A 15,322-nucleotide genomic window follows, 5' to 3' on the forward strand; every position below is an offset into this window, starting at 1 on the left:
GTACTATCTATAGTATATCTATGCCATATCAGCAAGAATACAGTATTGTCAAAGAGTTTAAATAAAAACAAATGACAAGGGTGTATCGTACTGTATGTGTATCGGCAGAGCCGGATTAAGACCATGGGGGGCCTGTGGCTCTTAATACTGTGGAGCCTCTAATAAAAAGAAGGCAGCTGAATATATATATATATATATATATGCAGCAGCTTAATGTGCTCCCCAAGCAGCACACGGCGGACCTCCTGACCTGCCCTGCACTACCGTCCCCACTGCAGCAGTGGCCACACAGACAGGACAGCTGAGCTGAGCGACGGCTCAGCTGTCCAATAATGTATGAATGAAGTAGCCAGTCATTGGATGGGCACGCAGGCTGCAGGGACTGGCTGCTTCATTCATATATTATTGGACAGCTGAGCTGTCGCTCAGCTCAGCTGTCCTACCTGTGCGGCCGCCTATGCAGCGAGGACGTGAGCCGGGAGCCCAGCACCGCAGATTGGATCGGAAGAGAGATCCGATCTGTGGTGTGGCTGGGGGCCCTTTGGAAAGGGGGGCCCGGGGTACGTACTCCCCCCCCCCCCTTTAATCTAGCTCTGTGTATCGGTGCTCTCTCCTCCAGCGATTTTGAGCTGAAAGCAGCTCCCTTTTGGTTGTTTGAGCTGCTTTTGTGAATAATGTTGAAAAGCATACCATATAGATGCCTCTGTTGAAGTCACAGTATTTGCGGTCATCCTCCTGGCTAATGCTCCTACCGGTAGCCTTTTAGTTGGAGTGGACATCTTATTCGCTTTAACCGCAATGTGACCGCTTGTCCTCCCGGCCGGTACTTTCACTCCTGGCCTTATCCGGAGTCAATGGGCAGATGGTTACACAGCCATTTCCCTGCTTTGGGGATGTGATTCAGCCAGCCAGCTGATGGATAATGATCCGCTGCAGTCTGTGTATGGAGATGGTGACAGACGCGTTTCCCAGCCTACTCAATAGCATCGGCCGCTTCCTCAATTTTTTAATTTTTTATGTGATGCCGGCCGGCACTAAGTATAATTGTGAAAAGGAATATTGATAGAAATAAAAATATTTTTTAAATATCCACAACAGATGTGTATAGCGCTCTCTCGATTGTTTTTTTCTCTAATTCAGATCTATTCACTTGCTAGCTATTTTTTGCAGCGCTGCGAACAGATAGACGCCACCTATAGGGGAGTGTACTTTAGCTTTGCAAGTGTGCGAACGCGTGTGCATCCGCCCTGTACAAAAACAGCTTGTGCAGTTTCTGAGTTGCTCTGACCTAACTCAGCCGCAGCGATCCCTTCAGCCTATTCAAGCCCGGAATTGACATCAGACACCCACCCTGCAAATGCCTCAACACGCCTGCGTTTTTCCAGACACTCCCAGAAAATGGTCAGTTGACACCCACAATCGCGCTCTTCCTATCAATCTCTTTGCGATCGGCTGTGCGAATGGATTCTTCGCTAGAACCAGTGCACAGCAACGATCCGCTTTGTACCCATACGACGTGCCTGGAAAAATTGACTACTGGGACCTACACACGTAGCGATTTAGGCTGCTTTTCTAAGTGATTTGAGTGAATCGCTTAGAAATTCAGCACAAATTGCTCTGTGCGTGGACTATAGCAATAGTGATGCGCATCCCCGCGCTTCACTATCGCCCATCTAGTTAGTTCAAGCATGTGTGAAAGATCTAGTCATCTCCCGTGTTTTCTCTATTGAGAACTCGTGCAGTGACAGATCGCTCAGCACACATTGTTGGTGCAGCGCTGTGTGCTGAGCGATCTGAGCAATCTAATACCCCGTGTGTAGGCCCCATTATTCAGCAGCAGAAAAGAAAAGTATAATATATCCATTGGATTAAAGAGAAGCAATAGGTTATAGCAATACAGTAACTGAGACAATTTAGGCTTTGTTCATGAACCCATAATAATCTCTGGATTACACACTGAATTGAGAAAAAAATAACTGCGTTCTCTCCCTCTTTCATCATCAAATGCTGTTCATACTTATAGTAGGTAGGGATGAGCGGGCTCAGATCTACAAGATCCGAGCCCATCCGAACTTCCCGATCCGAGCCGGGATCAGAGTCCGGCTCGGGTTTTCCTTCCAGACTCAGATCCCGGAACAAGTCAAAACGTCATCATCCCGCTGTCGGATTCTCGCGAGATCTGGACTATATGCTATTCCACACTTCTTGCTGCAATTATCACTCCAGCATTGCAGAGGGAGCAGGACGGACATGTCTGTTGTCTGTCTGTGGGAGGGTGGCGGGAAGGGTGGCGTGGGGTGGGTGCTGGTTCTGCTGTCGGTGCTGTTGTCCTGTGCTGTAACAAATCAGTCCAGTGCTTGGGCTATGCTGCCATAATAAGTCACTGGGTGCTCTGTCTGCCATACAAGTGGGGGCTGCATCTGTCTGCCATAAATCAGTCCAGTGCTGTGGCTGTGCTCCATAATAAGTCACTGGGTGCTCTGTGTGCCATACACATGGGTGCTGTGTCTGTCTGCCACAAATCAGTCCAGTGCTGGGGCTATGCTGCCATAATAAGTCACTGAGTGCTCTGTCTGCCATACAAGTGGGGGCTGCGTCTGTCTGCATAAATCAGTCCAGTGCTGTAGCTGTGCTCGATAATAAGTCACTCAGTGCTCTGTCTGCCATACAAGCGGGTGAAGAAACATGAGACCCAGGGCCTGATCAGCCTGGATGTCTGAGTCCTGGGGGGGGCGCAGCACCGGCACAATAGATGCTTAGGCTCTACCTACTACTGGAAGCTGCAGATTCCATGCAGACAGCATGGAAGATGGCCCTTTAAAAATGGCAGCTGCCTTCTAGGAAACATATACTAGAGGTATTACTAGACCATTACCCAGCGCTACCCGGAATGAGCATGTAACCCCCTGGCACTGAGCATGTAACCCCCTGGCACTGAGCATGTAACCCCTATAGCAACAAGCATATGTAACCCCTGGCAACGAGCATGTAACCCCTGGCAATGAGCATGTGACCGGGTCCAACTTCCGGTCAGCAGAATCACGGATGCCGGCGGAGTGCTGGCAGTATCCCCAGTGCAGTTGTGCCGGCGGTATCCTCAGTGCAGGAGTGTCGGCAGCCCCCGCACCCCACCCGCGATCGCGGCACCCCCGCACCCCAACCGCGATCGCTGCACCCCCCGCACCCCACCCATGATCGCGGTACCCCCGCACCCCACCCACGATCGCGGCACCCCCCGCATATCACCCGCGATCGCGGCACCCCCCGCATATCACCCACGATCGCGGCACCCCCCGCATATCACCCACGATCGCAGCACCTCTGCTCCCCTCCTGCAGTCACTGCCCCCCCAAGATCGCGGCACCCCTTCCCCCTCGCCACCACCAGGGCCAGCTCCAGCCCGCACCGGCTCCCGCACCGGTAATTCACCCCCCCCCCCCCGCGCCCGCCAGCCTCCCTCCGCCCGCACCGGCTCCTGCACCGCTAATTCACCCCCCCAACCCCGTCCGCCAGCCTACCTCCGCCCGCACCGGCTCCCGCACCGCTAATTCCCCCCCCCCCCGCGCCAGCCTTCTGTCACTTCAGACGCGCACAGAGCTAATCAGGTGAGTGCCACGGAGTGGCGCTTCCTGATTGGCTGAAGAGACACTTCTGTGACAGCATGGGACCCCTTTCAGTCCGTTTGGTCCGGGTGTTCGGTTTGTTGTTTTGCCAAGTACGTGGATTATAATCTGGACCCTGGATCAGGTGAGTATAATTATCTTTTATTTTCAGGTACCCGTGGATTCTACTTGGAGAAGAGGACCGACTGCTTTGTGTCAACATTGGTAAGTATGTGTGTGTCGACATGTGTGAAATAAAGTTTTACTGTCACGGTGTGTGTCTCCTGTTTTTATTTGGGTATTTTTTTTCCATTAGAACTACAGGTACCAGCGGGCCCGTTTTTCTCCCGCATGCTGGTACTTGTGGTTCTCCAAGTACCAGCTTGCGGGGAGGCTTGCTGGGACTTGTAGTACTGCTGGAAAAAACAATATTCTTTCAATTTTCTCAAGGCTATCAGCCCCCCATCCGCAGCCTTTGGACGGGGGGGACAGCCTCGGGCTTCACCCCTGGCCCTTGGGTGGCTGGGGGGGGACCCCTTGATTGAAGGGGTCCCCACTCCCCCAGGGTACCCCGGCCAGGGGTGACTAGTTGGATATTTAATGCCACGGCCGCAGGGCACTGTATAAAAGTGACCCCCGGCTGTGGCATTATCTGTCCAGCTAGTGGAGCCCGATGCTGGTGTAAAAAATACGGGGGACCCCTACACTTTTTGTCCCCCGTATTTTTTGCACCAGCACCAGGCGCAGAGCACGGTGCTGGTTTTAAAAATACGGGGGATCCCCTGTCCATTTTTCCCCTGGATTTTTAGAACCAGGACCGGCTCGAAGAGCCCGAGGCTGGTTATGCTTTGGAGGGGGGACCCCACGCAATTTTTTTTCGGCTTTTTCCCATTCCATTTGAACAAAAAAAAATAATAATAATCTTTTTAAAAATATATAAATAATACTTGTGCCTCCAAAAAAGACAAACCAAGTACCTAATCCCTTCTAATATAAATAGATATGCTATTACCCCAAAAAAAAACACCAAAAAAACATGTTTTTAAATTTTTTTATTAGATTCCGCCAGCAAAGTGTGGCGGATTGAAAATGACCGAAACCGAAACGTTAAGCTGGCAGAACAGGGTCACGTATGTTCTTGATTATTGAAAAGTCCTAGAGTGCCGCCTATCGTTTGTGATATGTTTGCTTTTTGAAGCTCAGGAGGGCACCAGGCAAGCTGTACATTTTACTACATTGGGAGTGCCGAATATCTACATCTGGTATATATATATATATATATATATATATATATTTATTTGCCTTGGCAGCCCAACCATGCTGGTATCCATAGTTCAGTATAAAAATAAGTAAATCTAATAAATGTATGGTGGTGAAAGAAAAGCCCAGTTTCACTGAAAAAAAGACACTTCTGCATGTTTTGAAATTAAAAAACAAAACAAAACTGAAGAACTGTAGGAAGGCACTGTCCGCCTACTTCGGTGACATCTCAAGTTGGACAGAAGTTGGAAGGTTGGTTGGTCTGATGAAAAGTTGGTTAGATGTGTGGAGCACTGGTAAAAAGTTGGTGAGATGTGTGGGGCACTGTTTTAGTTGAACAGACAAGTTGGATGGTTGGAAGTTTGGAGTGTTGGAGAAAAGTTGGTCTGATGTATGGCTAGCTTAAGTCCAGACCTACTTAGAAACTGCACAACATTTTTTACCATAGCAGGCCTGCACAAGCGATTGCAGCCTTGCTATGGGGAAGAAACAACCCTCATAGGCGGAGATACGGGCTGCAAAAAGCAGCTTCGTGCGATCAACTCGTAATGAGGCCCTTTATTTGGAAATATTTTATCATTGCAAAATCTTATATGTTCTTTTACTCTATAGCACTAAGGTTTTTCTTAACTTATTATTTAATTTCACTTTAAACTTAATTCACCTCTGTGCTCTGAGCAACATACTGTATAGTAACATCCCCCAGCCAGGATAAAATCTGTACCCACCAAGGAGTCTACTTCAAAGGCCTCTCATACTGAGATTTTCACACCTACACAATTAGCAATTAGACTCTAAAGCTGGCCATAAATCAGAATGACCTGATTACAGTGTCTATTTAACAGCAATGTTGGTGGAAAGCTACGTTACGTGATGCACTGGACACCCAGTGGTGAAACTATGAATTGTCATGAATTGTCATTGCACAACATGATGGCCCAACAACAAAAGGAATTCATGTCATGCCAAATTTACTGCCATTGCACTCTTTTCAGAAAGGTAATAGTGGACACATCTGTACATATACCCTGTTGTAAAGCCGATTACTGAGGCCATAACAACTATGCTGGTGTTAGATGTGCATCCGGTATCCACCATTAGTGCAGTGGGACTACAGTGCCAATCCTAGATGGGCCAGGTGTTTGTGCCACACACTTGTGCCGCTTAGCTTAGTCATACAGCTACCTCATTGCCCTCTTTTACTTCTTGGCATGATGTGCTGTTTGGGGACTATTTTTTTAAAGTGCCATCCTGTCTGACACTTCCGTATATGTCCAGTGGTACTGCCATTTAATTCACGTGATTTGGACGTATAATTCCAGTGATTTTGCAGTATAATTCCAGTGATTTTGCCATTTAATTCCAGTGATTTTGCCATTTAATTCCAGTGATTTGGACGTATAACTCCAGTGATTTGGACGTATAATTCCAATGGGAATTGTTTGTGTCGCTTGGCTTAGTCATACAGCTACCTCATTGCACCTCTTCTACATATTTGCATGAGGTGCTGTTTGGGGCCTAGTTTTTGAAAAGTGCCATCCTGTCTGACACTGCAGTGCCACTCCTAGATGGGCCAGGTGTTTGTGCCGTACACTTGTGTCGCTTGACTTAGTCATACAGCAGCCTCGGTGCACCTCTTTTTCTTCTTTGCATCATGTGCTGTTTGGGGACTAGTTTTTGAATAGTGCCATCTTGTCTACAACTGCAGTGCCACTCCTAGAGGGGCCAGGTGTTTGTGCCGCACACTTGTCTGGCTTAGCTTGGTCATACAGCCACCTTGGTGCAACTTTTAGGCCTAAAAACAATATTGTGAGGTGTGAGGTGTTCAGAATAGACTTGAAATGAGTGGAAATGACTGTTATTGAGGTTAATAATACCGTAGCAGCAAAATTACCCCCAAATTCTGTGATTTTAGCTGTTTTTATCAAAAATCATCCAGATCCAAAACCAAAACCAAAACAGAAAGGGTGGTTTTGGCAAAACCAAGCCAACACCAAAACACGAAAGTGGAATTAGAACCAAAACCAAACCACAAAAACAAAAAGTGCCAGCCGCACATCTCTAATAAGGACACATCTGGATGTGTGTGTTTATGTGTGTGTCTGTAGTTTATAAGTTAAACAATTTGATCTAAAAAAAAGTGCCTATTGCAGTTTATTGCAGCAAGTTATTTGTTTTTGTTTTGTTTAGAAATCAAGCATTTGGGAGCCTCCCCCTCTAGAAATCCTGCTTTTACCCCTGATGATGGATGTGATTGTGCCTCAGGTTTGTCTTATGGTTCTTTGGTAGCACAGATAAATCAAACTCAGCATGCAAATTAAAGTCACAGTTTAAATGTAACTTGAGATAGTGGTCTTGATAAACAGACAGTTCTAACACCCTGGAGGCTGCCCACGGCTGTTTTGCTCTTATTTCTAAAAGTCAGGATGACTGATTAACAGAGTACATGTCCGATTACTGGTCTGAAATCTCTTGGAGGATATATGGTAATTATCCAGTCTTATAGTGCACTGCAATATAATCTTGACTTTCAGATAGCAATTATCTGAAATGTGAATCTTTAAATACAGCAGTGCCTGCTAATTAGCATAATGACCTGAACTCTAAGGTACAGTATGAAGCAAATCTGTGAATTAGTAAAGGTTAATATGACAACAAGGAAAAACAACTAATAAAAGTCTAAAAACAGGATATAGAAATAAGGAAACAATAAGAACTGATTAAACTAACTCATGAATAAAGGACCAAGGGCCTGATTAATTAAGGATTGCAAATGCAAAGCTGCTCGCAGCAGCTTTGCATTTGCAGTCCTTAGCAATGCAGGAGGAGGTGCATACCACCTCCTTCCTGCATTTGCGATGTGATCACATCTCAGGTGAACATCGCGATCATCGGTTGGGATGATCATCTGCAATGGCAGACTGAGTGCGCTTCAGCTCACTCAGCCTTGCCATTGCAGTGCGGCTTGCGGGACCAAGGAAACTGCATCTCGCGACGCAGTCCTTGGCCTCACCACTCCAGGAAAAATAAGATTTTAAACCTACCGGTAAATCTTTTTCTCGTAGTCCGTAGAAGATGCTGAGGACTCCGTAAGGACCATGGGGAATAGACAGGCTCCGCAGGAGACATGGGCACTTTTAGAAAGACTTTAGGTATGGGTGTGCACTGGCTCCTCCCTCTATGCCCCTCCTCCAGACCTCAGTTAGAGAAACTGTGCCCAGAGGAGACGGACAGTACGAGGAAAGGATTTTTGTTAATCCAAGGGCAAGATTCATACCAGCCACACCAATCACACCGTATAACTTGTGATATACTAACCAGTTAACAGTATGAAAACAACATAGCATCAGTACAAGACCGATGAAACTATAACATAACCCTTATGTAAGCAAAACTATATACAAGTCTTGCAGAAGTAGTCCGCACTTGGGACGGGCGCCCAGCATCCTCTACGGACTACGAGAAAAAGATTTACCGGTAGGTTTAAAATCTTATTTTCTCTTACATCCTAGAGGATGCTGGGGACTTCGTAAGGACCATGGGGATTATACCAAAGTTCGCAAAATGGGCGGGAGAGTGCGGATGACTCTGCAGCACCGATTGAGCAAACAGGAGGTCCTCCTCAGTCAGGGTATCAAACTTATAGACCTTTGCAAAGGTGTTTGAACCCGACCAAGTAGCAGCTTGTAGTGCCGAGACCCCTCGGGCAGCCGCCCAAGACGAGCCCACCTTCCTAGTGGAATGGGCCTTAACCGATTTTGGTAACGGCAATCCAGCCGTAGAATGCGCCTGCTGAATCGTGTTACAGATCCAGCGAGCAATAGTCTGCTTTGAAGCAGGGGCGCCAAGCTTGTTGGCTGCATATACTGTAGGACAAACAGTGCTTCTGTTTTTCTGACACTAGCCGTTCTGGCCATGTAAATTTTCAAAGCCCTGACTACATCAAGGGACTCGGAATCCTCCAAGTCTCGCGTAGCCACAGGCACACAATAGGTTGGTTCATATGAAAAGATGACACCACCTTAGGCAAGAATTGAGTACGGGTCCGCAATTCCGCTCTATCCATATGGAAAACCAGACAGGGGCTTTTATGAGACAAAGCCGTCAATTCCGACACTCGCCTAGCCGAAGCCAAGACTAATAACATGACCACCTTCCAAGTGAGATATTTTAACTCCACCGTTTGAAGTGGTTCAAACCAGTGCGACTTAAGGAAACTCAACACCACGTTAAGGTCCCAAGGCGCCACCGGAGGTATAAAAGGAGGCTGAATATGCAGCACTCCCTTCACAAAAGTCTGTACTTCTGAGAAAGAAGTCAATTTTTTTTTAAAGAAAATGGATAAGGGCAAAATCTGAACCTTAATGAAGCCTAATTTTAGGCCCAAATTCACTCCAGTCTGTAGGAAGTGAAGGAAACGGCCCAGATCGAATTCTTCCGTAGGAGCATTCCTGGCCTCACACCAAGAAACATATTTTCGCCATATATGGTGATAATGTTTAGCTGTCACGTCCTTCCTAGCCTTTATCAGCATAGGAATGACCTCATCCGGAATGCCTTTTTCCGCTAGGATCCTGCGTTCAACCGCCATGCCGTCAAACGCAGCCGCGGTAAGTCTTGGAACAGACAGGGCCCCTGTTGCAACAGGTCCTGTCGTAGAGGAAGAGGCCACGGATCTTCTGTGAGCATTTCCAGCAGATCCGGATACCAGGTCCTTCGTGACCAATCTGGAACAATGAGAATTGTTGTCACTCCTCTTTTTCTTATTATTCTCAACACCTTGGGTATGAGAGGAAGAGGAGGAAACATATAGACTGACTGGAACACCCACGGTGTCACTAGGGCGTCTACAGCTACCGCCTGAGGGTCTTTTGATCTGGCGTAATAGCTCTGTAGCTTTTTGTTGAGGCGGGACGCCCTCATGTCTATCTGGGGCAGTCCCCACTGACTTGCAATCTGTACGAAGACTTCTTGATGAAGTCTCCACTCTCCTGGATGCAGGTCGTGTCTGCTGAGGAAGTCTGCTTCCCAGTTGTCCACTCCCGGAATGAACACTGCTGTCAGTGCGCTTACATGATTTTCCGCCCAGCGAAGAATCCTGGCGGCTTCCGCCATTGCCACTCTGCTCCTTGTGCCGCCTTGGCGGTTTACATGAGCCTCTGCGGTGATGTTGTCTGACTGGATCAGAACTGGTTGGTCACGAAGTAAGGTCTCCGCTTGACGTAGGGCGTTGTATATGGCCCTCAGTTCCAGGATGTTGATGTGAAGACAAGTCTCTTGACTTGACCAAAGACCTTGGAAGTTTCTTCCCTGTGTGACTGCTCCCCAACCTCGGAGGCTCGCGTCCGTGGTCACCAGGATCCAGTCCTGAATGCCGAACCTGTGGCCTTCTAGAAGGTGAGCACTCTGCGGCCACCACAGGAGAGATACCCTGGTTCTGGGTGACAGGGTGATCAACTGATTAATTTGTAGATGTGACCCGGACCACTTGTCCAGTAGGTCCCATTGGAAAGTCTTCGCATGGAACCTGCCGAAGGGAATGGCTTTGTATGATGCCACCATCTTTCCCAGGACTCGAGTGCATTGATGCACTGACACCTGTTTTGGCTTCAATAGGTTCCTGACCAGAGTCATGAGTTCCTGAGCTTTTTCTATCGGAAGATAAACCCTCTTCTGGTCTGTATCCAGAATCATGCCCAAGAAGGTCAGACGAGTCGTAGGAACCAACTGCGACTTCGGGATATTGAGAATCCAGTCGTGTTGCTGTAACACCTTCAGTGAAAGTGAGACGCTGTTCAGCAACTGCTCTCTTGATCTCGCTTTTATGAGGAGATTGTCCAAGTATGGGATAATTGTGACACCCTGCTTGCGCAAGAGCACCATCATTTCCACCATTACCTTGGTGAAAATTCTCGGGGCCGTGGAAAGGCCAAACGGCAACGTCTGAAATTGGTAATGACAACCATGTACTGCAAATCTCAGATACGCCTGATGAGGTGGATACATGGGAACATGAAGGTACGCATCCTTTATGTCCAGAAATACCATAAAATCCCCCCCTTCCAGGCTGGCGATGACCGCCCTGAGCGATTCCATCTTGAACTTGAACCTTTTCAAGAATAGGTTCAGGGATTTTAAATTTAAAATGGGTCTGACCGAACCGTCCGGTTTCGGGACTACAAACAGGATTGAGTAATATCCCCTCCCTTGTTGAAGTAGGGGAACCTTGACTACCACCTGTTGAAGATACAATTTGTGAATTGCATTTACCATTATCTCCCTTTCTGGGGAAGAAGGCAGCAGGGCCGATTTGAAAAACCGTCGAGGAGGCACCTCTTCGAATTCCAGCTTGTAACCCTGAGAAACAATTTCTATTGCCCAGGGATCCACCCGTGAGTGAACCTAGATGTGGCTGAAAAGTCGAAGACGTGCCCCCACTGGGGCGGACTCCTGTAAAGGAGCCCCAGCGTCATGCGGTGGATTTTGTAGAGGCCGGGGAGGACTTCTGTTCCTGGGAACTAGCTGTGTTGTGCAGATTTTTTCCTCTGCCCTTACCTCTGGCAAGAAAGGACGCTCCTCGTACTTTCTTGTTTTTCTGTGACCGAAAGGACTGCATCTGATAATGTGGTGCTTTCTTAGGTTGTGAGGGAATAAAAGGCAAACATTTTGATTTACCAGCTGTAGCTGTGGAGACCAGGTCCGAGAGACCTTCCCCAAACAATTCCTCACCCTTTTAAGGTAAAACCTCCATATGCCTCTTTGAGTCGGCATCACCTGTCCATTGCCGGGTCCATAGGACTCGTCTAGCAGAAATCGACATAGCGTTGATTCTAGAACCCAGTAGGCCAATGTCTCATATATAAAACAGCATCGTTAATATGACCCTGGGTCAATAAAATGGTACCCTTATCCAGGGTATCCATTTCCATCGATAATGTACCTATCCACGCTGCTACCGCACTACAAACTCCAGCCGACACTATTGCCGGTCTGAGTAAGGTACTAGAATGTGTGTAAATGGACTTTAAGGTAGCCTGCTGTTTGCGATCAGCAGGATCCCTGAGGGTAGCCATATTTTGGGATGGCAGCTTTACTCTTTTGGATAAGCGTGTTCATGCTTTTTTCCCCCCTTGGGGAAGATTCTCACCGTATCCTGTCCTTAGCGGGAAAGGATACACCCTAAGAATCCTTTTGGGAATCTGCAGTTTCTTGTCTGGAGATTCCCAAGCCTTTTCAAAAACTCGTTCATGAGATGGGGGAAAGGTTACCTCAGGTTTCTTTACCCTATACATGTGTACCCTCGTGTCAGGGACAGGGGGTTTCTCTGTGATATGCAAAACATCTTTTATTACAATAATCATATATTGAATACTATTTGCCAATTCTGGCTGTAACTTTGCATCATCGTAGTCGACACTGGAGTCAGAATCCATGTCGGCGTCAGTGTCTACTATTCTGGACAGTGGACGCTTTTGAGACCCCGGAGGTCCCTGTGACATAGGGGAAAGGCAGGGTTTGACGCCTGTACATTCCCTAGACTCAGTGCAATTAATTCACATTAGCACTAAAACATTCCACATATCCAACCAGTCAGGTGTCGGTGTTGCCGACGGAGACACCACAGTCATTAACTCCACCTCCTCCCTATGAGAGCCTTTTACCTCAGACATGCCGACACACGCGTACTGACACACCACACACTCAGGGAATCCTCTTATCTGAAGACAGTTCCCCCACAAGGCCCTTTGGAGAGACAGAGAGAGAGTATGCTAGCACACAAACAAAAGGGAGAGGAGGTCGCACCAATCGCTTATTTTTTTAGAATCGACCCCCTTGAGTACCATCTATTATATTTAAATAACTGCTCTTTATTGGGGGGTGCTACCATAGGCAAGATGAGATGATATATGTACAAAAAAGAAAACAAGATTGCCTAATATTGGTGCACACTACTGTCAATAAAATTTAACTTTTAATTCTTATTATTAAAAAACCTTTGCAAAATATTAAATAAAATATAGAAATGAAAAATAGAGAAAGTGTTTAAAAGAAATGACTTCCTGCACACGGGTGTCCGCAGGGTTGTAAGTTCTATGTGTCTCTACGATACCCGGCTATCTGTGTATAGAGGTTATAATTATCAGTAACTATTCTCCAATTCTCAGTAAATGTTCGTATATTATTCCTTATTGTCCTATATACATATATATACCATGCATATTACTGGTATATTGGTTGTATTTCGTATGTTATAACATATTGTCCCTATACAGGGAAATCACCATAAGGGTCCCTGGTGGATCGGTCTTATTCGTCATACATCAGCCAATCTAAATGGTCATATGAATTTCTTATTGAATATCCCTCCTGATAGAATGAGACAGAGTGAATTAAGTAATCACACTGATTTCCTATTAAATATCCCTCCTGGCAGAGTACATATGGTGTGTATCCCTTTAGGGTTCATGCATCCCAAAAAGCCAAATGGATAGTGTTCAAATAATTCTATCCTTGTTTCACATACAATTGTGTATGCGGGGAGAGATTGTGGATCAATTCATCATAACACACATCTAGAAAATTATAATACAACGTTCAAAATTAATATTATTGTTATATCGTGTTACTATTAGAAACACGGTGCCTGGTTTTGCTATATCCTCATATATTACTGTGTTTAATCCAATATTATGATTCATTAGGTGACATTAAATTCTGCAATAAATAGTGGAAAACTGCTCTAATCAAGCTGGTAACAATCCCCAGGTGCTGCGGGAGGGGGTTACTCTAGACAAGAAATACAAAGGGGATTTTTCCCACGCACTCTGCTGGCTGTTAGTAAGAAGAACTATATACTATGTAATAATAGGAAATTTAGAGCTCTTCGTTACATATGTTTTGCAAAAGATATGATAAGCCTCCAGGCCACTTCACGGCTGCTCTATTACTGGAGGTCCCTAACTAAGCATAGGTCCAGGGCTTGGACCCCACAAAGTCGGCTCAGGCCCGACCACCCCAGGGCAGCACACCATTGAAATACTAAAGTGTTAATATGTGTTAAGAAAGAAGCAGAAGCTATGGGTTAGAAAGTGCTACAAAAATAAGGGTGTTAATAAAATACTCAAAAGAGTAATATTAGTGAAAAAATAGGAGTGTTACATAAGTGCTAAATAAATAATATGGCATGCTACCCCAAGGTGGCCCAGCCCCACCAGACCAGGGGGGTACCACTCCCCAAACCCATACACAGCATAATAATAATAACATCCACTATGGGTCATACAATTGCTTAATGTATGGCCACATGATAATGGCACATACAGAACATATCCAGATTGAGAGCTAGTTTACCTGGAGGCACCCCTGTATCCTCCAAATGGCACCACAGGACCCAGCATGCCCTCCTAATGCTGGCTCCATCTATGCCTCTCTGAACTGCAATAAATAGTGGAAAACTGCTCTAATCAAGCTGGTAACAATCCCCAGGTGCTGCGGGAGGGGGTTACTCTAGACAAGAAATACAAAAGGGATTTTTCCCACACACTCTGCTGGCTGTTAGTAAGAAGAACTATATACTATGTAATAATAGGAAATTTAGAGCTCTTCGTTACATATGTTTTGCAAAAGATATGATAAGCCTCCAGGCCACTTCACGGCTGCTCTATTACTGGAGGTCCCTAACTAAGCATAGGTCCAGGGCTTGGACCCCACAAAGTCGGCTCAGGCCCGACCACCCCAGGGCAGCACACCATTGAAATACTAAAGTGTTAATATGTGTTAAGAAAGAAGCAGAAGCTATGGGTTAGAAAGTGCTACAAAAATAAGGGTGTTAATAAAATACTCAAAAGAGTAATATTAGTGAAAAAATAGGAGTGTTACATAAGTGCTAAATAAATAATATGGCATGCTACCCCAAGGTGGCCCAGCCCCACCAGACCAGGGGGGTACCACTCCCCAAACCCATACACAGCATAATAATAATAACATCCACTATGGGTCATACAATTGCTTAATGTATGGCCACATGATAATGGCACATACAGAACATATCCAGATTGAGAGCTAGTTTACCTGGAGGCACCCCTGTATCCTCCAAATGGCACCACAGGACCCAGCATGCCCTCCTAATGCTGGCTCCATCTATGCCTCTCTGAACTGCAATAAATAGTGGAAAACTGCTCTAATCAAGCTGGTAACAATCCCCAGGTGCTGCGGGAGGGGGTTACTCTAGACAAGAAATACAAAAGGGATTTTTCCCACGCACTCTGCTGGCTGTTAGTAAGAAGAACTATATACTATGTAATAATAGGAAATTTAGAGCTCTTCGTTACATATGTTTTGCAAAAGATATGATAAGCCTCCAGGCCACTTCACGGCTGCTCTATTACTGGAGGTCCCTAACTAAGCATAGGTCCAGGGCTTGGTCCCCACAAAGTCGGCTCAGGCCCGACCACCCCAGG

The 15,322-nt window shown here is 46.3% G+C and overlaps 1 long non-coding RNA gene across 1 annotated transcript in view; it reads right to left on the reverse strand.

Annotated features, from left to right (window-relative positions):
• The window catches only part of LOC135057757 (uncharacterized), a 116,182-nt gene that overhangs the window by 76,213 nt on the left and 24,647 nt on the right, over window positions 1-15,322 (reverse strand). The gene's annotated exons all lie outside the window — the stretch shown is intronic.

Source organism: Pseudophryne corroboree, chromosome 1 (assembly GCF_028390025.1).
Source record: "Pseudophryne corroboree isolate aPseCor3 chromosome 1, aPseCor3.hap2, whole genome shotgun sequence".
Classification (NCBI taxonomy): domain Eukaryota; kingdom Metazoa; phylum Chordata; class Amphibia; order Anura; family Myobatrachidae; genus Pseudophryne; species Pseudophryne corroboree.